We start from the raw sequence: 26,110 nt of genomic DNA, 5'->3' as shown, positions 1-26,110 counted from the left end.
CGAGGCAACAGTTGTTTGAAGACAATGCATATTCAGGCTCCCACCAAAATCCCTCTCTCCCCGCCCTGCCTAGAGCCGATGACATTCATGTTGCCAACTAGACATTTTGCGCTTCACAAGACTCCCATTCGATCGGCATAACATCGACACCAAAATACTGCGGAAAGTGAAAGTCCGAAATCTTGATCGGACTAACAGGAGTCATCAAGCTCATGGATGACATGCTCGTCTTTAGCCACAATGAAGTCAGTCATGAGAAGAATGCTGACATGATGCTCAAGCAGCTGTCTCCTCAAGCACCCCTGCTCGTTACTCTTCGACAATGACGACCACGATTCATCAAAAGTCTCCACACCACTGTCCAATGACTACATCCCGCAGGCATCCAGCTCGGCGCTGTTCATCGACTCGTCCACTTCACCTTTGCTGCAGAACATGATCAAAGCACCTTGCTTCAGCTGTTTGAAGTATTGCACTTCATCGATATGCCAACTGTGGAGGAAAGGGGAAAGTAGGGAAAGGAGGAGGCAAAGGTAGAGAAGAGGTATTTCAGCAGTCAGCAGGCTTTGTTTCCATTACTCACAAATTATGCTTCAGGGATGCATGACAAGATTGCGACAATCATTTCCTTGCAGAAATTTCAACTATAACTTGAGAACTTTTCCTGACAGGGGGGTTTCCTTTCAAGCGGTTGGCGGCAGCATTCCTGTCGGCCACTCCTTGAGCAAAATTTTTAAAAAGCGGCCTGATAAACTTCCCCGAACTTAGAAGCAGCAGCAGCTCTTTGCGGTGGTCAGTGTCGGTGTTTCCACAGCTCATCACTGGTAGGCTCATGGGCTCTTGCACAATCCTCTGTGCGTAAAGTTCAAGGGCTTCGCGACGGGCCTCCAAGCACACATTGCAGGAATCTCTAAAGACGTATGAGCAGATTCAGCAGTTCCAGTGATCGATAAAACAGGCCACCACAGTCTTGATGAGCGATGGGCCCAGGCTTAGGAGTGCTGCTTTTTGCTCGCCGTAGGAAGACTATACGGCCTGCACAGGGAATGTGCTCACTCGCCGCACGCACAATGTATCTGCCAATGGCCACGCTGGCGATCTGAGGGGTGGAGACAAATGGTCGCGCTGAAAGGCAGTTTTTTAACCCCTGCGCTGCCATGTTCAGGACCTCATCAAAGGTGCTTGTCGCACATGCAATTCCTGTTGAATAAGAAGATGCTGCGATGAGAACGTGGTCAAGCTCTTAACATTGCTTTCACTTGAAGCTGCCACGAATCTGGTCTTCAGCATTTTTTCCAGGACACATGCTGCACTCTACGTCCAGCATGTCATTGTACCCGGCAATGCGGCGCAGAAAGCCAAACATTGCCTCGATCGGGTCATTGGACATTTTCTGAGTCAGGATGAACTGGAAACTTTTTTCACTGTAAGTAGACGATGGATGCAGGCAACTTTTGATTTTGTTGGAAAAATCAGTGTGATAAATTTTCTTGCTTAAAGGGCCCCTCACCAGGTCTTGCCATTTTGAGCTGACAAGCGCAGAGCATACAGTGCGTGATAACAATCGTGTCTGCAAAGTATTTCATCGCCATGTGCCGCGGAAAGATCCGAAATTTCAAACCGAACGCTGTTGTTTCTTCTCGCAGCCACCGCGCTCCAAGCCGGAGGATGATATACTCCCGTCCCTGCACCTACGTAGTCGTGTCTGCAGTGTGACGGAGCTCGTGGTGACGCGTGACTTTGAGAATTATTGAAGGCACCATCTGTTATTTGTGTGTTCGGTTGCTTGAATTGACGAATTGAAATTTAGAGAAATAATAAAACACACAAACGGAATGTTTGCATGTTTTTTGCTTTACTTCGCACCGAAGCAAGAGAAATGTACTTGCGCTTCGTCTGCTTGTTCCCATGGTCGTGCGGTCACGTGCACAGGTACCGAAACTGTGCCATGTTCTACTGTGTTCCAATGCGTGATCATTCCCTGCGATCCGCTTGTTCGGCCTCAGTATTAGCATAGTACTGAATTATGGCACTAGTACGGTTTCCTTGCACATAGCGTGGAATATTTGTGCGCTGCACGAACGAGAGAACAGCTCGCGCGCGATGTTGTCACAGAAGTGCATAGCAGTGAAAAAAAGAAAGTGAGAAAAACGTATGCGTCACGCGATCCTCGAGGTCCAGTATGGGAGAATGCAGGGAAGGAATTTTGCTTGTGGAGGCTAGACAGGGCGAGTAGAGAGACTGTCTTGCTTGGCAGTAAAGCCCGCCTGCAGAAATCATGGGTTTGTGGCACTGAAATATTTCTATCTCGGCTATTAATGAGCCGATTTGATAATTTTCTGCGGCAGAATGCTCCTTAGAGGACACGTAACAACTTCCATCATATAACAAAAATTTGCTATGGGGCCTGGTGAGGGTCCCTTTAAGGTGCAAACCGTAAGCTGCAGCGCAAGCTGGGCACGGAGAACAATTGCGCCCCCGACAACCTATTCCAGCAGCGCATCAAACATTGCAGTTACAGCGGCATCATCTCGCACTGTTCTCTATGAATAAAGAGTGCTAAGGTGATGCTAAAGGCTTGGAGAAACTGCGAGCTAAAAAGGACGGACATGCGAGAGCAGACGTCTCAACACCAGCTGCCCTTTTCACTAGTTGGCACTGGTCTGCGTTCTTGAACTGAAGACATGCTCCATTTTATTGTGTCCGCAACTGAATATTGCCGACAAAAAAAAAGAAGAAAAGGAAAAAAATAACATCGGGTTCTGGTTCCTTCACACTGCGGTGCTTTGATGACTTGCGGCCATCCACTACTGTACAACAGCGCAAAGTGCTGAACTACTCGCGAATCTACTGGCATTCTACTGCTGGTGAAACTACTGGCATTACCGCGTCCCTTCGTCCCAACCGTCAGTAGCAGAAAGGCCGAACGCCGCACTTGAAATTTATTAAGCATGACAAGCACCAGCGCGAAAACAAGGATGCGGAGACGAAGTTTGACGTCACTCGGGGTACTCTCATCATGAGCGCGCAATAGCAGCGCCATGGTGCGGTCCTGCAGCTGCTCCAGCCGCCTAAGCCGTGGTCCATTTCAATCTGTTGTCGACTGTACATGCTGCTCTTCACTTTGATGCCAAGTTGGGTCGTTGTGCATGTGCCAGTATTGAATGAAACTCTTTGACACCACTACCAACACTACCGCTACCATAACCAACAATTGTGCGCCAATCATAAGATTGCTAATGACATTAAGGTCACCAATCATCTCAAAAGAATGGATGCACCACCAATTTGCTTCCTCTTAACCCCATTAGGGCCTACTTCTCTTTCTCCAAGTGCGACCCCCCAGCATTGAGTTCGTTTTTATTGCAGGTTTAACATCGTCAAACTGACCTATATTTCAAAGTTAAATTTTTTTCAGAGTGACTATAAAGTGGCAATTTATATTTTTCGTAGAAAAGCATGCATTGTTTATTTTTCAACACGGATACAGATGGGTTGCATAACTACTTATAAGAATAAAATAGTAGATACACCGACATAGATATGTTCCAATTCGGCACTCACCTAAGGCCTTGTTCAGGTGCTTCGCAGCCGCACTCGGTACGTGCTGCTCTTTATTGAACCACGCTGACGCCAAATTGGGTCCCAGGTGTGAGCACTTTTCATATTACTGCTTAACATACAATCAACAATTGTGCACCAATCATCGGACTGCTCATGATATTAAAGTTGCCAATCATCTCAAAAGAATCGATGCACCACCAATTTTCTTCCTCTTAAACCATCGAGAGTATTTTGCCCCCAAATGTGAACCCTCAGTGTTGAATATTTTTACTGTAGATTTAAAATCTTCAGACTAACAAATTTTGCAGAAAAGTTATCTCAACTTTTTCAGAGTGACAATAAAGTGACCAAACATACTTTCTGCAGGTAAACATGCATTTTTTATTCATGAATACAGATGGGCTTGCATTACCACTTATCAGATTTTTTTTTTAAATAGAGAGGCAAGAAAGCGACATAGAGGCTAGAAACAGTGACGTGCTCCCAGGGCTCGGTTATGTTAGCAGCTTCCACCATGATGCTATCACTACCATGAGGGTTTTGCTCTAATGCATAAAGCCCGCCTTTTTGAAAAAGCAGTTAATGGTGAAAAAGGGTCCCTAGCACTTTTTCTATTGATAGGCATGGCCACTGGATCCAACCTTCACGATCACAGAACTCCCAGTTTTCAGAATCATCACTTTGAGAACAAAATGTTAACTCTAGGTGTATTCGTTGACTTTTCCAAGGCTTTCGATTCGGTTAACTATAATACTCTATCTTCAAAATTAAACCATTATGGCTTTCGCGGTACTCCCCTTAAACTTTTGAAATCATATCTTGAGCACAGAAGGCAGTGCGTCGCAATAAGATCAAAACTTTCTTCAGCAAGGGAATTAACACAAGGCGTTCCACAAGGAAGTGTACTTGGACCGATTTTATTTAACATTTATATTAATGACATAACGAATATTAGTCAACATGCACAGTTCTTAGTCTATGCGGATGATACTAGCCTTTTTTTCAGGTCACTCGATATTGTGCAACTTACAAATATGGCAAATAAAACTTTAAACTTATTGCAAAAGTGGAGCAATCTAAACTCATTAGCAATTAATGCAAATAAAACTAAGGCTGTGTTGTTTACGCCACCACAAAAACAAGTAAACTGCAATACTGTTCTTTACCTCGGCACAGAAAGGATAGAAATAGTTGATACTGTCAAAACGTTAGGTGTAATTTTTCACAAACATTTAGTTTGGGATGCACACGTTGAGCGTATTATGTCCACTTTGGCGAGAGCATGTGGAATAATCTGTCGATTACGACACATACTGCCCTCTAAGGTAAAACTAATGTTATACAACAGTCTCTTCCTTTCACATGTTAGCTATTGCAATTTAGTGTGGGGTACGACATCGCAAGCAAACATACGAAGCTTAAAAACATTACAAAAGAAAACTGTCCGACATGTTGTTAACGCACCGTTTGATGCACATACATTCGAGATATTTCGTGCTCTTAATGTGCTCCCCATTGAATATTTCTATGATTATAACCTAGTCTTAAAAATTAAAAAATACTTTCGCTGTAACAACAACGTTTTCACAAACTTGTGCAACTTAGTCAAACCAAGGGAACCGTTATATGATTTCCGAAAACAGAGCCAGTGGGCGTTACCTTTCACAAGAACAAATTATGGTTTCAGGCAATTGCAGTACCAGGTGCCGAGAATATTAAATGTGATACAGGCTTCCCATACCGAACTAAATGCTATTACGAGAAAGGCACTGAAATTTAATTTAATTAATAATGGTCAAATTTTATAAATAACATTTGCCATTTTTCTTTATATATTTTTCTTTTTTTATTCATTTTATTTTTTAGCATGGTTCCACACCTCGCTTTTCCATCGTTCCGCATTTTTTTTTATTTTTTTATTTTTTTTGTTCCGCTGAACATTGCCGTTACATTGAGTTGACTTTTTGGTATTTTAAAGCGTTTCTGTACAGGTGTTCCTTGTCATTTGTGCATGATTTTTTTTCCTCCACTTTTTTCTGTATACAGATGTATGCCTACATGTACAGACGCAAATATGTATAGATGCTGGGTTGGTGTAGATGCGCATGCGAATATATGTATACAGATGTCATAAATGTTCTGCTGTGAATATCATATCTGTATAATATGAAATTGTTTTTGCACATATGTAACTGATTTTCTTTGTGAATATTCTGCAACTGTTTGTCAAAGACAGGGGACAGGAACCTCGTCAAGCTGCGATTGTGCAGCTTTTTGTTCCTGCCCTTGCATTTTCTTTTTCTGTGCAAAGGAAAATGCGAAATAAAGTTTGAAAGAAAGTTTGAAAGAAAGTTAGTGCTACGGACCAGTAGTTAAGATAAAGAAGAGGCCAGCGGTGTGAAGATGACAATAATTAGAGAGTAGTAGTATGGGCTGTTGTCTTTTGGCAAAGTGCAGCGTATTCATTATGTAAATAAACTTGTATGTAGCTTCTTGTCTGTGACTTCCCATGTAACATATTTGGTGGAGGTAGACGTGCCCTGTCCTCGTCACGGAGCTTCGCAGTGGACGGTACATCGAGCCTTCCGTCATGGCTCCCGGAGACAACAGCTCGACTCAACCGGCTGTGACACATGCTGCTACTCCAACGAGCCACATCGCACTCTCCACTCCACGTGATCCTGGCGTATTCTTGCAGAACGATGGGGAAGACCTCAATGACTGGATCAGCCTGTACCAACGTGTCAGCAATAATAACCAGTGTGACTCAAATGTTATGCTTGCCAACGTAGTATTTTACCTCGGTGGGTAGCACAGCTCAAGTATGGCTTAGGACACACAAACATGAGCTCACCAGTTGAGATACATTTAAACAAAAGCTGCAGAACTTGTTTCGCAACCCTTAAGAGTCCCCAACTTGCACTGTTGTGCCTGACGATCCCTCAGAACAAAGGATACTTCACCGGCAGACATGCGGCTATCACAGGTGCTGATCCCACCTCATTGTTCACTCAAGAAAGCTCAATCAGCATCACCCGAGTCTTACAGACAGGCAGTCATGCTCCAGGTCTTTGGCTTTCGAGCATCCAGAAATGACAGCTCACTTCAAGACAACGTCACCCTCTCCTGACCATCACGAAGAGGTCACTGACTGACGACAGGGTCATTGTCGAGAACTCCCAGGGAAAGGCGTCAATGTCCGGATCACAGTGTGCCACGTGGAAGCCTCGTATTGCGTAACATTGGAGACAAGAGAGCCACCGAAAAGGTGGGACATTGGGAACGGAAGGTGGTGAATGGTAAGGCGTTTGTGATTGTCCTGTGAAATCCCTTCACGAGGGAAAGAGTGAAATAAACGGCATAAAAAGTGGACTGGGACGGATGTGAGAAGGAAGAAGCTCAGACATACACACTTTAGCATGTAGTGTGCTCTGAAAGTTAAGAGCGGTGTGTATAAAACTCAACCATGCACTTCTGAATATAAAACCTTTTGTTGTTCTCATAACTGTCGCTCGGAACCCTTCTTTCTCTCGGCACCTGGCACGGCACCATACATGGCACCGACCTTACAATACAGGCAGGCAGCTTATGAGATCGATCAGCATTGACTACATTGGTGTGGTGAGTGCTACCTGTTTGCTTCTCTTTTTGCCAGACTCATAGCGCAGGCAATCCATAATAGTGTTTGGTGTTGTTAGTTATTTTATTACATACACCAAGAATATTGTGTCTCGTGGGCTGATTGCTAGTAGGGAAGAAACACAGGGTGCTTTGTGAGCATGAAGAAGTTGCAAATCCAAGAACTCCTTGAAAGCAGATGAACATTTCGGTTGGCCCTGCGAAAGGCAAAAGGTAGCAATTAGAGCTTTTGCAGAATGAGGAGAGGAGTTGGGAGGAGGCTGGTGAGGCAAGGAAAATTATTTTGTGAAAAGGAGAGCACGAAGAACAAGAAATTCTGCAGTCTCCTAATAGTGATAAGGATGGGCTAGCTATGGCCTGATGTTCGCTCTTCATGTCACCAGAACTCTCACTAGTACAAGTAAGCAGATGCTAGGAGAGTATGTTTGTGTTTTCTGGTAGGCACTGTTTTGGGAATTCACCTTTCTTAAATAGCAAATTTCAATTTTATGGAAGGGTGAATTTTGAAGGCCAACAAATTCGCCATGGAGAAATTCATAGCGCAGGACCTCCTCCTAATTTGCAAAGAGTTGGGCATTTTCGTCAGCTATGAAACAACACAAGAAGCTGTTCTCGACGTCACGAACGCAGAAGATGTGACGGTCCAGGAAGCTGAAGAGGCTTGGGAAACCATTGTTGAAAGAAAGCAAATGACAGAGGAGTGCAAGAGGTGCAAGCATGAAGCAGGAGAGAGGCGAGAGAGGTGCGAATGTGAAGAAGAAAAGGCGTGTGAGGCATCAGCATGAAGAGGCAGAAAGGCGCAAGCGTGAAGCAGAAAAGCTCGAGCATGAAGAGGTAGAAAGGCACAAGCGCGAAGCAGCGAGGTGCAAGCATGAAGAGGCAAAATGATGCAAACATGAAGCAGAAACACACCAGAGGCGAGTGCAGGAGGCAGCACAATGGCATGTTCTTGGAATGGAAGAGCTTGAGCAGAAAAGTCAGATACTTAGATGGCAAATAGCGCAATTCCAGCTCCACACTTTCATGGTAGAGGAGGATATAGTTAATTTCCTCGCCGGTTTTGAAAGAGTGTCGTATATTCCAGTTGTGGTCCGTCTTGGGTGTTTGCGCTGTAAGTTTAAGTTCAGAATTGTGCACCAACTAGGCCCAAATGAAGTTTTACTGAGAAAAAGGGTGTCAGCCGGGACTTGTGGACCAAGAGATTACCAGCACTAATCCTGTTCAGTATCGCTGTTTCATGAACTGCTTGTCTGAGGACAAAGTGGGAGACTACGATAGGGCTAAGAAGGATTTCTTTAGACCCTTCTGTCTAGCGTTTCAAACCGACTTCGAAGGGCAAAAAGAGAGAGCAGCAGAACTCGCAAAGCATTACCGCACGCTCTGAAGTTTCCAAAGTAAGTCGTGACAATCAGAAACAAGCGACAAAGCAGGATATGGTTCCCGGAAGCCAAAGGGTAACAAGTATTTCTGTAGGCATTCTAAACCGGAGACTTCAAATTCCCCCAGCACACATAAAGAGAAAGAGGGTGACGCACCTAAAGTAGCACAAGAAACGAAGATGCCCCCGCTGATGGTGTACACACGTTGGAGGCGCAGAAAAGAGTTGTGTATTACAACTGCAGAGGAAAAGACCACATAGCCAGGAGCTGTGAGAAGTGGGTGGTATTTGTCATAGCTCAGGACTCCGACAAGAACATGCAGCCATATATGGGACAGCTTTCACTGAACAGCCAGGTGTGTACGGAGGCGGCAATACTGGCCAGCCTGCCAGGGCAAGTAACCTATTGATAATCGAATAGGTCGGAGCAAACGCTGACGGAACAAGGAGAACCCTTCTCCAATATGGGATCTTTCAGGGCAAAAACATGGAAGGAAACTCAGAGAATGATAGGCGTATTCCCTATTGCGCAACAGTCAGAGGACCATGGAATGATTCCTGAGATAGTTGAGCGCAGTGATGAGTCAAACTTGCTGGTGGCCGGAAGCGAGGGAAAGGCAGTAGACAGCGGCGGTTTTTCCGCGCAAGAAACGGAGGGCCCATTAGGCCAAGTGTGTACGGAGGCAGCAAGAAGTTCGGCCAGCCTGCCAGGAAAAGTTGCCTATGGCTGTTTGCACACGTCAGAGCAGATGGTGAAGCAAAGGGCTAGACCCAAGATGAGAAAGGCAGACGGGGTAAGGAGTACGGAACCAAAGATGTGAAGCGACAAGGCAACAGAGGCAAATGCACGAAGGTCAGGATCCGGCTGGAGACTGCGAAAAAGGCAAAGGACGGTAAATCCCCAGCTTAGGCGTTTCCAGTGATCGACGTAACGCGCATTGCAAAAAGGAGAGCTTCATGAAGATTCAGACGTAGTAACAGTCACCTAACCGCACTGCAGCCGTCTCTTTGTAAGCACAGGGACAAAGGCAAGCGTCCTGTAGGCTGCTACAAGGGCCGGTCACTCACGGGGCAAAGAAAGGCAAATGCCTAGCACCTAAGGGGCCAGTGCGTGTGTGGGTCTGTAAATGTAATCTTCTCTAAGTACTTGGAGGCTGCTGTCCTAAAGTTATAGCTACGAGGTGCGTCAGGCAAATTAGAGGCTTTTGCCTTCTTCAAGACTGCACCTTGCAAAAGCCGCGAAATGCACGACCCTCTCGAGCTTGTCTGAAATCTGAAATCAGGCAGACGGGTTTACAAATTGTTTTGTTCTTTTGATTTGTGTTGTATTTAGCTTAGTTGCACGATGAATGCTTAAGAAGCATAAGGAATACCACAAAATTTTGTTAGGTTATTAGCATTTTCGGCTCACGTTAGATCTCCAATTACAAACAGAAAGTTTATGTCACAACACACGTAGAATTGTGAGGCAAACAGGGTTAGTGTTGCACACAGTTTGGAACATCCTTTCTGCCTGTGGTAGAAAGGATAACTGACATTCACTGCCAAGGTTTGCGAGTGGTGACACAGGCTAACACTCCCAAGGTTAGTTCTTGTAGTAACACATAAATGCCCAAGTATGTGGATGGGGAAACCGCGTAGTGGTAGCTGAATTGGTTAGAGCATCACACGTGTAATGCAAAGACGTGGGATCGTTCCCCACATGCGGCAAGTTGTTTATTCATCCACTTTTATTGCCTTTAATTTATCATTTCTTTAATTCAACTAGTAAGTAAAAGTTTTTTTTCCCATATGTTTTCTTTGGTGTCTCTGTTTGTTGGCTTCTCAAGATATGATTAACAAAAACTGGGCCCCTCGCTTAACCCCCTTTCTTCTCATTCTTACATAATGAGGGTCTAGAATCCAGCAACATTGATGCCTTCAGGTAGCATGTGCGGGTTTATTGACCAGTTGCCTGCACCTTGAAAAATCATGTACTTATGCTGCCTGCGGCACAAAGGATGTTTCACATCCTCCGACAAGGCTTGAGAGTGGTGGCGCTGGCTAACACTCCCAAGGTTAGTTCTCGTAGTAACACATAAATACCCAAGAAAGTGGATGGGGAAATCATGCCGCAGTAGCTCAATTCGTTAGAGCATCGCACATAAAGCAAAGACGTGGGATCGTACCCAATTTGCAGCAAGTTGTTTTTTCATCTACTTTCATTGCCATTAATTTTTCTTTATTTCAATTAATAAGTACAAGTAATTTACCCAATGTTTTCCATGGTTTCACTGTTTTTTGGCTTCTCATGATACGATTAATAAGAACTAGGCCCCTCAGTTAACTCCCTTTCTTCTCATTCATACAGTTTGGAAGCTCACACGCAAGTTGCGCAAGTGGATAAGTTATGGTTTTGCGGGAGTTCATAACGAGTCATAACGTGCAGGAGTGTTTTTTAGGCACGTTTTGTAGATTGCGCACAAGACCTTTACTTTCTTCGACAATATTAAATTTTGAATGTTTTGGAGCTTTCGTCAAACAGAGGACATTGTTGGTCTGTTCTGCTCACGGTATGGCAGACTTTCTTTAGCTAGTTTGATTACTTCCATGAAAAATCAGATAGTTAAACACTCGAGAAAGGAAAGCATCAGTGAAGATAAAAGGCCTCAGTGTAATTGCTTGTAACTTGCTTTCGATAGTTTGCATGATTTATTGGAAGTTTTTTTATTATTGAGCAGAACTGGTGATTTATTCTAATCACGTTGCATCGTATTATCCAAAGGTACGTAACATAAATATGGCCACCTGTTCGGGTAGAGCGTAGCCGTACAGTAGCACAATTTAAAAGTGAACTAGAAGAAAGGCGGAATAAATCAGGCCTTCTGAACCAATTTAGGAAAGTGGTAAGGCTTGTGAATGGTTTTCCCTTTTGTTTATTTTGCAATTTGGCCTCATGTCATGATCATGTAGCTATCTTGTGCTAAGTGTTACAGATATCAATTAATCAAAGCCAGTTCTCCCTTCGCCTTCCTGATCTGTGGAAGCTCTAATTCATGATTACTTAGATTCATTACATAAACTCCGTTTGTATCTATTTGCACGGAGACATAGTTGAAAGTTTCCTGGTGCTTGTCCAGATTAATGTGAACCTTGTGTTTCAGGGTTTCCCTTCAGATAGGGGGTTGTCAGATTATTTCAACTTGTACAGTCTGGCGATGAGTGGCCTGCATGTGGCACTTGCGGCATTGTGCAGGGCTGACAAAGGTCGCTCCTTGGAGCTTGTCATCTTGCATCTATGCAGTCGAGTCGGAGCACACTGTTGTAATCTCGGCGCTGACTCCCGTTATTGCAATCGCACCGCTAGCACGAGTTGTTGCAAATGGGTCGCAAGCCCCAAGGGTAGCGTTGGTCTGGCGGCCTGGGGCACAACTGGAAGCATCCGAAGGTCCCGGCAAAGCATGAGTCGACTGGTAACAGAACAACTTGTTTATTCTAGCATCGCAAAAGAGCGGGCGGTCAGGTCGACCGAAGTGGAGAGACGGGAGAGCACGTTACTCTACAGAAGAAATCGGAGCCTCTCTCTTGGCGTCCGGGGGCAGCTGCTCTTATACTCTCGGAGTTGAGGGCAAGAGGAAGGCCTCGTGACGAGGCCACGTGACGGCGGGGCACGGACAGGCTGAGAGACACGTTGAGACGAGTGGAGTGACGCATCCGCCGGGCTGGCGCCGGACAGACCTCCTCGCTTCACACTTGGGGAGTTCCTCTCCCCGGCTGGCGCGCTTTGACAAGCGTGGGCACCACTATGTCCGCCACTGTGAACGAAGCCCCGGCGTCCGTTGCATCTGCGCCGGCTATACCGAACGTCAGAGGCGAAACGTAACAGACCGCCCCACCGGGAGAAGGAGATCCCGATGGTCACAGGACTGCATCCGCTGTCCGGAGGGATGTCGCTCGATGATGCTTATAACGGAAGTCGGTCGTGCCACGGCGTTTCTTGAGCGCAGCGCACCGAGAAGGCCTCGTTCTCACGTTCAGGTACACACAGGACACTGCAAAGTGACTTCGGGAGAGTTGCCTTCCTTTTTTCTCGTTCCCAGCAAGCGTTAGAACTACGCCGAAAGTCAACCGCTCAGTCAGCAAGCACGGCACAACCCTCACTAAGCCCTGCCAGGCTCTTTCCCCTATTATACTACTGCCTAGTTTTTTACAGTAGTCTAGCAGCACTCAGAACGCGTCCACAAATTGGAAAATTGCACTAGAAAGCACGTCATCACTTTGAAACACTACACAAAAGCAATATGTTAAAAATCCTGCCTCAGGAAGAAAAACATCAGTAACAAATAACTTTGAGGCTGATTCTTAAGTTAGGGGCTTCGACTTAAGCCATCGGCGTTACCGTTGAGACTCCCCTTTTTGTAACGCACCTCAAAGGAATATTGTTGCAAAGCGAGGCTCCAGCGCAGGAGGCGGCCATTTTTGGGAGAGATGGTCTGCAGCCATTGGAGAGGGCAGTGATCCGTCTCAATGATAAACCTCGAGCCGGCTAGGTAGCATGACAATTTCTGAACGGCCCACACGAGACACGCACACTCTTTCTCGGTGGCGCTGTACGCCTGCTCACGACTGGTCAGCTTACGACTAGCATACAGGACGGGGTGTTCCACTTCTCCATTTTCCCGTTGGCACAGTACAACGCCCATGCCTCGCTCACTAGCATCGCACTGAATGAACCCTTTTGTGTAGTCTGGCGATCGTAGCACAGGCTGGCTTGTTAGGGCGCTCTTTAGGGTGCTAAAAGCTCTTTCCTTTGTCTCGTCCCAGACGACTGTTTGGGGCTCTGTTTTTCTTAGAGCATCCGTCAGGGGAGCCGCGATATCAGAGTACCTGGGGATGTACCTCTGATAGTAGCCGGCGACACCTAAGAACGACCGAATATCGGTCTTCGTGCGCGGTTGCGGGAAGTCTCGCACAGCGGCCACCTTTATTTCAGAGGGGCGGCGACGACCCCGTCCAATCACGTGACCGAGGTAGACAACCTCGGCCTGTGCTAACTGGCACTTGGGAGCCTTGACTGTCAAGCCTGCATCGCGCAGGCGGGTTAGCACTGCCCGCAAGTGGGCCATATGCTCAGGCCAGGATGCGGAGAATATCGCTACGTCGTCTAGATACGGTAAAGCGAATTCTTGCTGTCCCCGCAACACTTTATCCATGAGGCTTGAAAAGTAGTATGGCGTGTTCTTCAAACCAAAACTCAAAACTTTAGGACGGAATGTCCCCATTGGTGAAATGAACGCCGCATACCTACTAGCCTCTTCTGTAAGTGGAACCTGCCAATAACCCCTGACAAGATCTAGGGTGGAAATAAACTGAGCACTACTCACTCTCTCAAGGCGCTCCTCGATGTCAGGGATCGGATAAATTTGATCCTTAGTGATGGAATTAAGCCTGCGGTAGTCGACGCAAGGACGAGGTTCCTTGCCCGGTACCTCAACTAAAATCAAAGGGGAGGTATAATCACTCTCACCCGCCTCAATAACACCGAGCTGTAGCATTTTCTTTACCTCAGCCTCCATAATATCGCTCTGGCGGGGTGACACCCGGTACGCCTTGGATCGTACTGGCTCTGGGGAGGTAAGTTTTATGTCATGAGTAAGGACAGAAGTCCTACCAGGCCTCTCAGAGAACAGACCGTGAAACTCTTGTAAGAGCTGGTGTAGTTCGGTTTTCTGCTCAGGCGACAGCGATGCTTTACTGATTAAGTCACTAATGATTTGATCGGTGTCTTTCCTGTTCGTCACTGAGCCTAGTCCCGGAAGCTCGACCGGAAGCTCTTCGGGAACGTTTACCATCATGCACACCACTGCTTCCCGTTGTTTATAGGGTTTGAGCAGATTGCAGTGGTAAACTTGCTGTGCTTTCCGCTTTCCTGGCAGACTCACCACGTAGTTAACGTCCGACAGTTTTTGAACAATCCGTGCTGGGCCCTCCCACTGCACGTCGAGTTTGTTCTTTAGCGACGTGCGCAATATCATGACCTCATCGCCCACCTCAAAACGACGGGCCCTGGCTGTCCGATCATAATAAACCTTGGCCCTCTGCTGGGCCTTTGCCATTGCTTCACCTGACAACTCCTGTGCCCTTCTTAAGCGTTCGAGGAGCCTAAGCACGTACTCCACCACGACTGGGTCGTCGCCCCTGCCTTCCCACGATTCTCGAAGCATGCGAAGCGGAGACCGCAGCGAGAGACCGTACACCAGCTCAGCTGGCGAAAACCCCGTAGCCGCATGCGGCGCGGTCCTTAATGCAAACATCACCCCAGGCAGACACAGCTCCCAGTCAGTTTGTTGTTCAAAACACAATGCTCTTAACACGCGCTTCATGACAGAGTGGAGCTTCTCAACGGAATTCGACTGTGGGTGGTACACTGAGCTGTGTAACAGCTTTACCCCGCACCTTTCGAGAAAGGCTGTCGTCAAAGCGCTAGTAAACACTGTGCCCTGATCTGATTGGATTTCCGCAGGAAAACCAACTCGCGCAAATATCGACAGTAGTGCATTGACTATCTCAACTGAGCTGAGTTCTTTAAGCGGCACTGCTTCAGGGAACTTTGTCGCTGGGCAGATCACAGTCAAAATGCGTCTGTACCCCGTGGCTGTTACCGGCAGAGGTCCCACTGTATCAATAACGAGCCGTCTAAAAGGCTCCGTAATGATAGGTACCAACTTGAACGGCGCCCTCGATTTGTCCCCTGGTTTGCCCACCCGCTGACAGGTGTCACATGTCCTCACAAAGTGGTCTGCGTCCCGAAAACACCCTGGCCAATAGTACTCTTGCAAGAGACGGTCCTTAGTTTTCTTAACTCCTAGGTGTCCGGACCACGAACCCCCATGCGACAAGCGCAACAGATCCTGACGGTAGCACTGAGGCACGATCAGCTGATCGAACTCCACTCCCCTGCGGTCTAGATACTTCCGGTAAAGGACCCCACCTCTTTCCACAAAGAGAGCATTTTTCTTGGCGATACCTTCCTTGACAATCCAGCGTATGTTTTCTAGGCTGCCATCCTTCTTTTGCTCGGCTATCAAAGCCGCCCGGCTGACTTTTAGCAACCTATTAAGTCCGTCTGACGTAGGCGCGATGAGCAAATCTGCAGATAGCTCTTCTAACTTTCCCGTGTCGGGCATTTCCTCTCCAGTATCTGGTGCCTTCAACGCTACAGGCTCAATTTTATTCAGTTCGGACGTGCTCTGAATATCAGCTTGCTGCGCCTCTGATCCTTTCTCATTGTTCGACAACGTCGGCCCCGCAACTACCGCCTTTGCAGCGAGCTCCCGAACCTTTGATCTGGTTAAGGCCTGAACGCTAGCCTCACCAAACAAAAGCCCTTTCTCGCGCAGGAGGTGATCGGACCTGTTCGAAAATAGGTACGGGTACTGGGGGGGCAGCATAGATGACACTGCGGCCTCCGTCTCAAGCGCTCCGAAAGGTCCTTCAATAAGCACTTTTGCTACGGGCAGACACACGCTATGAGCTTCCACGGCTTGCTTGATCCATGCGCACTCGCCGGTGAACATATCGGGTTCTACGTAAGAGGGGTGAACTACATCCATCGTAGCTGCGGAATCGCAAAGCACTCGGCACTCTTTCCCGTTCACGAGGAGGTCTCGCATGTAAGGCTCAAGAAGCTTCATGTTCTCGTCAGTGCTGCATAATGACAAAAACACGACTTTTGTTTATGTTTCCGGACACTGCGCCGAAAAGTGACCAGGCTTCTGGCACGTATAACAAACGCGCGCTTGCCTCGTCTCGAACCGCTTTCTGCGTTCGGCTTCGGCTGCCGCCGTCTCCTTAGGTTCGGTCGGACTGCTTTCACTCGCATCCGCACTACGTGTGTTCCCCCTTGCTCTCATGGGTGTGAACTTCGGCCTCTCAAACTTGGAGCCAAATGCACCCTTTTGACCGTCCTTAGCTCCGCGAGCCCGACGCGTCACAAACTCCTCGGCTAGCTCAGCGGCTCTAGCCACCGTACTAACGTCTGGCCTATCCAAGACCCAGTACCGCACGTTCTCAGGTAACCGACTATAAAACTGTTCTAGCCCGAAACACTGAAGAACTTTCTCGTGGTCGCCAAACGCTTTCTCTTCTTTGAGCCACTCCTGCATGTTTGACATAAGCCTGTAGGCAAACTCTGTATATGACTCACTTCTGCCTTTCTCATTTTCCCGAAACTTCCGACGGAACGCCTCCGCTGACAACCTGTACTTTTTTAGCAGACTCGATTTCACTTTGTCGAAATCCTCTGCCTCCTCTCTATTCAAGCGAGCTACTACGTCGGCCGCCTCGCCGGGTAACAAAGTGAGCAAGCGCTGTGGCCACGTTTCCCGAGAGAACCCCTGCCTCTCGCACGTTCGCTCAAAGTTAACCAGGAACAAACCAATGTCCTCTCCAAGCTTAAACGGCCGCATCAGGTCAGTCATTTTGAACGATACTCGTTCTCCTGCACCGTGTGCCTGACTTCCATTACGAGCGCGTTCCATCTCTATCTCGAGACGCTTCATTTCCAAAGCGTGTTGACGGTTGCGCTCCTCTTTTTCTTTCTCTTTTAGCTCTTTTTGCGTCTTCCTCTCCTCAATGGTCTCAAGGCATTCCGACAGCTCGTCATCCTCAGCTTCTAACTCAAGAATAGCCCTTAGCAGTTCTGGTTTTCTGAGTTTGTCTGAGACATCCAGACCCAACTCTCTTGCAAGCTCCAGCAATTTCGGTTTGCACAACGACTTCAAATCCATGGCTGCTCTGAATGCTGCTTTCTCTGCTGCCTACTATTGTCTTGCCGCAAACTAACCCGGCAGCAACGACAACCACGTTCCGCTGCAGGCAACCAGTCATCACACAGGGCTCGTTGCACTGCTCCCGGATGGTCGTTGTGCTGCTCAGCATACAGTCAACAGCATATCTTCGCTGTTGGCCTCCGTTGTCGCGATCTCACCGCTACCAGCCAGTTGTTGTAATCTCGGCGCTGATTCCCGTTATTGCAATCGCACCGCTAGCACGAGTTGTTGCAAATGGGTCGCAAGCCCCAAGGGTAGCGTTGGCCTGGCGGCCTGGGGCACAACTGGAAGCATCCGAAGGTCCCGGCAAAGCATGAGTCGACTGGTAAGAGAACAACTTGTTTATTCTAGCATCGCAAAAGAGCGGGCGGTCAGGTCGACCGAAGTGGAGAGACGGGAGAGCACGTTACTCTACAGAAGAAATCGGAGCCTCTCTCTTGGCGTCCGGGGGCAGCTGCTCTTATACTCTCGGAGTTGAGGGCAAGAGGAAGGCCTCGTGACGAGGCCACGTGACGGCGGGGCACGGACAGGCTGAGAGACACGTTGAGACGAGTGGAGTGACGCATCCGCCGGGCTGGCGCCGGACAGACCTCCTCGCTTCACACTTGGGGAGTTCCTCTCCCCGGCTGGCGCGCTTTGACAAGCGTGGGCACCACTATGCACACACACACACACGCACACTTGAAGACACGTGGCATCGAAACATGCCTGGACGCGCTTGGCGGGGAGGCGTATCGGCGGCGCTGAACGGGCCAAAATGTCCGTCGCTTTGAACGAAGGCCCGGCGTCCGTTGCATCCGCACCGGCTATACCGCGCGTTGTAGGCGAAACGTAACAACACCTATCAAGACGCCTTTGGCCAGAACATCTTAATTCTCGGAACCTGCATCCCCATGGCTTTGAGGACTACAAGCATCAAGCCAGCCGAGCTGCATCGAACAACTCAACCTCCTGATGCGCTGTCTGGTGGCAGGGGTGTTGTGTCTGACGATCCCTCAGAAAAAAGATGCTTCACTGGCAGCCATGTCGCTATCGTGGGCGCTGATCACACCTCATCATTCGCTCAAGGAAGCTCAATCAGCATTGCCCGAGTCTTACGAACAGGCAGTCACGCTCCAGATCTTCAGCTTTCCGAGCACCCAGAAATGACAGCTCATTTCAAGAAAACAATGTCACCCTCTCCTGAGCGTCACAAAGAGACCACTGATTGACGACAGGGTCATTGTCATTCATTCATTCATTCATTCTTTATTTACATCATATTTTACAAAATACGAAAGCCTTACTGGACCCATAGCCATTGGCTAGTCCCGGGTCCATAGTGAACTTAGGCTATAAAACGCAACACGCGAGCACACAAAAGCAGCAGACATATTACGTAATAGTAATATAAACATAGATAATTCAGACACGAATGTAAATATAACTCAGCGTTCTTTTATCCTCAACGCGCGCGAGCAACAAAACAGACATAATACTTAACAATGACATTGACATTCACAACTTGAGCAATTGACATGTATAACTTAGACAGGAATCTAAATTTAAAGTAGTTTCTTTTTATCGACTGTATTTTTCAAAAAAGTATTTTCGCACAGCAGACCTAAAGTTACGGGCTTCTTTTATATGTATTGGCAAAGAACTCCAAATAAGTACGCCGTTAAATTCCACGAGTCTTTTCCCGTACAGATTTTGACATGGGGGCAAATTAAAACACTGATTACTTGCAGCTCTTGTATTTCGTAACGGGATTTTAAACAAGGTAATTGGAAGTGGATTATTGTTTTCGATAATACTATGAATTACCTCAGCAATTTTCAATTCATACAATGCCTGCACTGGCAACACATGCAATGAGCTATACAAGTACGTACTGGATTGTGTACACCTAGATGAGGTTATAATTCTTAATGCGCGTTTTTGCAGACGGAATACAGGCTCAAGGTAAGTTAGAAAGGTGTTTCCCCATGAGTCAATACAATACGATATGTGGCTCTGAATGAAGGAGAAGTACAGAATGCGTAGGACAGGATATCCGAAACATTCACGAGCCTTAAGAAGAATATAACATCCGTAAGCAAGCTTAGAACAAAGGTGTTTAATGTGAGTTTTCCAGTGCATGTCTGAATCAAAGAAAATACCTAAATATTTGTAGGAGACAACTTGTTGTAGTTTAATGCCACGTAATGATATGTCCAGTATTTCAGTATTGAGCTTTTTCTTCCTGGAATGAAAAACTGTATACTTAGTCTTAGTAAGATTAAGGGTCAGTTCATTGGACGTGAACCACTTAAAAACATTATCTAATTCTGCATTTATTTTATCCTGTATATCGGGCAGACTGTCTCCAGTAAATAGAAGAGCGGTGTCGTCAGCATACATCAAAGCCTGTGAATGCCTTAGCGTTGCAGGGAAATCATTTATGTAAAGTGAGAAAAGCATGGGCCCAAGAACGGAACCCTGTGGCACACCAGTTAGTACAGTTTGTAAAGTAGACGTATAATTTTTAAGTATTACTTGCTGTTTGCGGTTACTAAGGTAGCTTCGAAGCAGGTTCAGGATTTTGCCCCTAAACCCTAGATTGTTAATCTTGTTCAAAAATATCTGATGGTCAACTGTATCGAAGGCCTTTTTTATGTCGAGATAGACAACGACCGCAATTTTATTTTGCTGGAGAGCCGTATTAAGTAGGTGCGTTAGGGTGAAAACAGCGGTGGAAGTTGATTTCTGAGGTCTGAAACCGTGTTGGTGGGGGCTCAGTATATTGTATTTGGATATGAATTTGCTTATGTGCACAGAGAGTATCTTTTCAAATACTGTGTTGATCACGCTAGTAATAGAAATCGGCCGATAACTTGATGGACTAGAGCGATCTCCGTCCTTATAAATCGGAATTACTTTTGCTATTTTTAATTCTGAGGGATATGTTTCGGAATCAAGGGAATGATTAAATAGGTGAAGGAGGGGACCCGCTAATATGTCAATGTTGTCCTTAATTAGCTTAACAGGTATTTGGTCAAGCCCAGCTGCCTTAGTTCTTAGCCCATTAACAACTGCTATTATTCAACTGCTATTAGTCATTGTCGAGGACTCTTGGGGAAGGCGTCGACGGTTGGTTCACAGTTTGCCACATGGGTGCCTCGTATTCTGCAACGTTGTGGACAGGAGAGCTACCATATGGGTGGGACGTTGGGGGCGGAAGGTGGTGAATGGTTCGGCGTTTGTGATTGGCCAGTGAATTCCCTCAATGAGGGAAAGAGGGAAATAAACGGTATAAAGAATGGATCCGGATGGCTGTGAGAAAGGAGAAGCTCGGAAATGCAAACTCTAGCATTAGTGTGCTCCAAAAGTTGGAGCTGTGAATGTAAGACTCAACCATGTACTTCTGAATATAAAATTTTTTCTTGTTCTCTTAACCGTCACTCGAAACCCTTCTCCCGGCACCAGGCATGGCACCATCCATGGAACCTTCATGACAGCACGAATGCCCCTCCCATTCCCCCCATGACTTCACAACACCGCGAAGAAGCCATAGTCCAGATGTGCGCAGACATCAACAGACCCTTACGTCACATACATTCAAAACATTTTGGCTCTGTCCCGCAAAGTTCACGTACATGGCTGAGCAAGACAAGGCTTCTCACATTCTCACCGTGTTGCCGATGGCACTTTCCACTTGCTCGTCTTCAACATGTCGACGGTGGACGCATTTATCAAAGAGTGCTGCTGCTTGGAACGCGCAAATAGCCAACAAAACAAACAACAGCTTGCCTGTCTACCAAACATGGCAGCAACATCTGGCTGTGCTGCCGCTCCCCATCCCAACAACACTCGCGATGTTACCCGGATCATCCAGCGAGACATTGAGGCCGCCTTTGAATCCAGCTCCTTCAACACACCTGCAGTCATGTTTTCCCTAATTCTGGCAGTTGTCCGTCAAGAGTTCGCCTACGTGGGTCGTCTTCACTCAGTCTGCTCCGCTCATCGTCATGACGCCCCCTCAGATATTCTCGCCATATTACATCTTATTACCCATCAAGTTTCCATAACTAGTCTGAATGGCGCACTGCTGACGACAAATCAATTTGTTCTCAATGTCATCAAATCGGGCACATTTCTCGCCCCTGTCACAGTCGCTGGAGTTCCCAGCCCAGACTGCCAATACTGTTTACTCTCACCCAAGGAGTCCTTCTCGCCCCTGTGTTGCACAGTCCAATAATGCTACCACTGAATCCCTTGCACTGAACCGCCCTGATTCATGGTCACATCTGCCCTAATGCTGAAAATGTCACTCGCCCCAGCCCCATTGCTCATGATCCCCGACTCCCTATAGATGCTGTCAGCTGGAAAACTAGATGATTCAGTGCCTCAAGGTGATGCTGCATTGCTCTCTACGCCGCCAAATCTCCTACTGACACTACCCAATCATATCAATCTTCTTGAAGTGCAAGTCGACGGCGTTCCTGTGCCTGCTCTTATTCACACTGGGGCGCATTTATCTGACATGAGCGCCAAGCTTTGTAAACAGCCTGAAGAAAATAACACTCGCCACGATGCTTGTTGTCCATGTTGCTGACGGTGGAACAGCTCCCATAATTGGTACATGTGCCACCCAAGTTTCCTTCACTGGTTGCTCCACTATCGTTCTCTGCACCGTCACTGCCCTCAGTACAAACAATGTTATTCTTGGCCTGGATTTCCTATCCATGCATTTTGCTCCTATAGACTGTTCAGCCAGTACTCTCTACCTTGAGCTGCCTGTACTGGATCCCGCTGAATCACCCCCCAGTCACCTCAGTTCTGTAGATTTCGTTCGCTTGCCCCCTTCGGTACTGACTTAAGTTTACTTTGTGTCATGCCCATTAGTGCCCGACGGTCATTACATTGTGACTCCTATGCAAGAAGTTCTTGCACACGGAATAACAGTGACTCATACAGTTTTATCTATTATGGCAAATTGCGTGTGCCTGCCTGTCGGTGGTCCATTTTGGCTTTAAGACTCAAGTGCTGCCACGCGGGATGTCTCTGGCCCAGCTTAGCTCCTTCGAGGATTACTCATTAGCCTCTTTTGGAGTAGATGACAGTTCAACCGACCCTACTCCACCGTTGCATTCTGCAACTTGTACCATCCCCGACTTACAGAAAATGATTGTGCCCCACTTGCCATATGAGTACATGCATGAGCTCTACCACATTCCATTTAAAGTCCGTGCCGATGCCAGCAGCCACGGAATCAGCGCAGTACTGGCACAAAGCCAGCACAGCAACAACCATATTGCCTGCAGACACCTCTCAACCTCCAAGCACAACTATTCCATCATGGAGCTCGAGTGTCTGGCACTAGTTTGGGCAGTTGCAAAGCTAAGCCTATACTTACATGGTCAGCCCTTTTGTCATCACACATTAGCACGGACTTTGCTGGTTGTGCTCACAGAAAGGCCCTACAGGTCGACTTGCTCACTGGGTGTGACGCTGACAAGGATATTCATATTCTGAATATTCGTATTCTGTCATTTACAAATCTGGCTGTCTCCACAAGAACACTGATTGCCTGTCTCGCTACCCGGTCGATGAGCCTGACGACACTATCTGTAGCACCGCCAACGGCATTTTCTCTGAGTCTGCCTTCCCTAACAATGCCGATGAGCAGTACTGGGACCTATCACTTTGAGCACTCACTGAGCGTCTGCACCCTTCACCTAACAATGCCTCTCTTTGCTGATATGTCCTCCAGGTCGGCATTCTCTAACAAAGGAACTTCTCCCATGGTGGGTCTGATTACAGTCGCCGACTGATTTTTCGGACTCCAAAAATTCGGACATGCTCGATTATTCGGTCTGCTTCGCGGCACCGCCATTCTCCCCATAGACCATAATGTATAACTGCCGAAAGTTCGGACGCCTTGCAACCTCTCGTCTTGATTATTCGGACACTCCTTGAACCAACTCGATCGAGAGCACCATGCACCGACTCTGACCGGCACATGGTTCGACTTGCTGAACGCCATTTTTGTTTTGACAGAGCCTCCTAGCTGCCCCACGAAGTGGCGCTACTTGAAATCCCCGCTCATCATCATCGTTTCTGCTTAGTTCGATAGAGTGGCTCTACAGCAGTTCCGGTTTCAGCTTAGTAAGCCATGTCAAGACAATCCAGCAGCTGATTTGTTTCTTCGCGCACGACGCTGCGAGTAGGCCACGTTTTTCATTTGTGCGACTGGTGTCGGCATGGTGGTGTTTGCTTTGTGTGCTGTGTCAAGGTTCCGGTGATCCAATGCAGCATATGGAAACATCGCGTCAAGTGCCTAATGGTGCTGACAGTGCCCGCGCAGACTGCGCTGGGGAATGCCGGCAGCCGGTGCCGGGAGGCCTAAAATTTGTCTTCTGATGTGCTTCCTACTGATGCGGAAAATGTTTTACCGAGACCTGCGCAGTGGTTGCATTGCGATTCGGGACACAGTCTCATTTGACAGTTTCACAGGTACACTGCTGTACTGACATGCGTAGAACTCGACGACAGCGAGATAATTCGTCAGGTTTCGGCTGCACCGCTGTACGATGACTCTTGAGTTGGAAGATGATGCGCCATGTGCTACGCTGCCATCGCATGCGGAGCATGTACAATTAGTGACTGTGCTTTCGGCAGCCTATAGTGACCGTACGACCCTCTCCGAGATTCAGGCTTATCTAACTGCGCGTAAACGGAACAGCGTGCATCGGCGCATTCACGATTTCTTCAAGCCTACTGCCGAGCCCGAATAACTGCATGGAAATGAAGGATTTAATTTTTTTTTTCTTAATCTGCTTTTTCGGACACCTGTTTATTTGGACATTTCCGCAGTCCCCGTGAGGTCCGAATAAACGGTCGGCGACAGTATCTTCTTGTCGAGCCCAAACTTCTACAACGCACTCTGCTCTTTGAGTTCTATGATGAATCTACTGCAGGACACCTTGGGGTATCTCTCAGGTACAACCCCATTCGCCGCCGCTTATATTGGTCTGGTGTCGCTCACTCCATCCGATAATACGCTTCTGCCTGCGATTTCTGCCAGCACCAGAAAGAGCCTCAGGCGCTACGTGCTGATCACCGTCCCTGCAGAACAATTCTTCCATGCTAGATTAGAGCTCCTCAGCCCTTTTACCATGTCATCCACTAGGAATAAATGGGTAGCCGTTGCAACTGATTACGCCACCTGCTATGGGTGGCGCCAATCACACGGGCTCTCCTGACCAGTTGGGCCACTGACGTTGCACTTTTTCTTGCATAACATTATCTTACTCCACGGCGCCTGCAACATATTTTTACTGATAGTGGTCATAACTTTTTGTCGAAAGTTATCACCGACATTGTGTGTTCCTGCTCCACACAAGACAAGTCGACCACCTCACATCATCCTCAACCCAACAGACCAACGGAGTGGTTGAACCGTACCCTCACAGATATGCTGTCCTTGTACATTTTGAAGGACTGCTATACTTGGGACGTTGCCCTTCCTTACATTACATTTGCCTATAATTCTTCTCGGCATGACGCTGCCACAATTTCTCTATTTATCGTAGGGTCACAAACCAACCTTGCCCCTGGATACCGCATTTCTTTCTGAACCTCCTCGACAGGCGAGTATGCACAGTGCCATCGCCGTGGCCAACCAAGCTTGCCAACTTGCCCGTGCTCGACTGACGGCATCGCAAACCACTGTTACGTTTCGCCTACAACGCGCGGTAATGCCGGCGCGGATGCAACGGACGCCGGGGCTTTGTTCAAAGCGGCGGACATTTTGGCCCGTCCGACGCCGCCGCGACGCCTACCCGCCAAGCGTGTCCAGGCGTGTTTCAGTGCCACGTGTCTTCGTGTGTGCGTGTGTGTGTGTGTGCCCTCGCTTGTCAAAGCGCGGCAGCCGGGGAGCGGAGTTCCCCGAATGAGGAGCCTGGAGGTCTCTCGGCTCAACTGTTCGCGCCGTCGTGTGGGTGAGGGTTGGCAATGCGTCACTACACTCGGTTCAGCAGGTCTCTCGGCCCGACAGTTCGCGCCGTCGTGGGCTCCTGCTGCGCCGTCCCGTGACCTTCATCCCGTGACCTTCCCTCCTTCCCTTTTGGACCGCGACGCCGGGAGTATAAGAGCAGCTGCCCCCGGACGCCAGAGGAGAGGCTCCGATTTGTACTGTTGAGTTACGTGCTCTCCCGTCTCTCCACTCCGGTCGACCTGACCGGCCGCTCTTTTGCTATGTTAGAATAAACAAGTTGTTCTGTTACCAGTCTTCTCATGCTTTGCCGTGACCTTCGGATGCTTCCAGTGCCCCAGGCCGCCAGGCCAACGCTACCCTTGGGGCTTGCAACCCATTGGCAATAACGGGCGTCAGCACCGAGACCCCAACAACTCGGGCCAGCGGTGCGATTCCAACACCACTCAGCAGCAACTGTACAATGCCTGCCACCGTAACACACAGCTTTAACTTGGTGTGCACATGTTCCTGTGGTCACCCTCTCGTCATGCTGGACTTTCAGAGAAGCTCCTTTCCTGATAAACAAGGTCCTGCCGCATGCTCCACCAGGTGACACCAGTGATCTACGAAATTGCTCCCGTCAGCTCAACGTCACCCTCTACTAGGTCATCCAGTGATGTTGTGCATGTCAGTAGGCTATAGGCCTACTACAGTGCTTCCGAGCCAGGCCTTTAGTTGCACTGTGTTGGCACTTTCACCGATGAGGGTAGTGCTATGGAC

At 47.8% G+C, this 26,110-nt stretch overlaps 1 protein-coding gene across 9 annotated transcripts in view; it reads right to left on the bottom strand.

Annotated features, from left to right (window-relative positions):
- The window catches only part of LOC129380227 (uncharacterized), a 156,357-nt gene that overhangs the window by 26,125 nt on the left and 104,122 nt on the right, over positions 1–26,110 (bottom strand). Inside the window, exon 3 of one of the 9 annotated variants that reach the window (XM_072289763.1) lies at positions 7,279–7,400. The exons of 7 other annotated variants lie outside the window; for them this stretch is intronic. The gene's annotated coding sequence lies outside the window, so the exon portion shown is untranslated. One more of the 9 variants, XR_011896020.1, reaches the window with a different exon arrangement.

This window comes from Dermacentor andersoni, chromosome 8, assembly GCF_023375885.2.
Source record: "Dermacentor andersoni chromosome 8, qqDerAnde1_hic_scaffold, whole genome shotgun sequence".
Classification (NCBI taxonomy): Eukaryota; Metazoa; Arthropoda; class Arachnida; order Ixodida; family Ixodidae; genus Dermacentor; species Dermacentor andersoni.
Note: the sequence above shows the minus strand (reverse complement) of the source record. Positions and strands in the feature narration are given on the sequence as shown.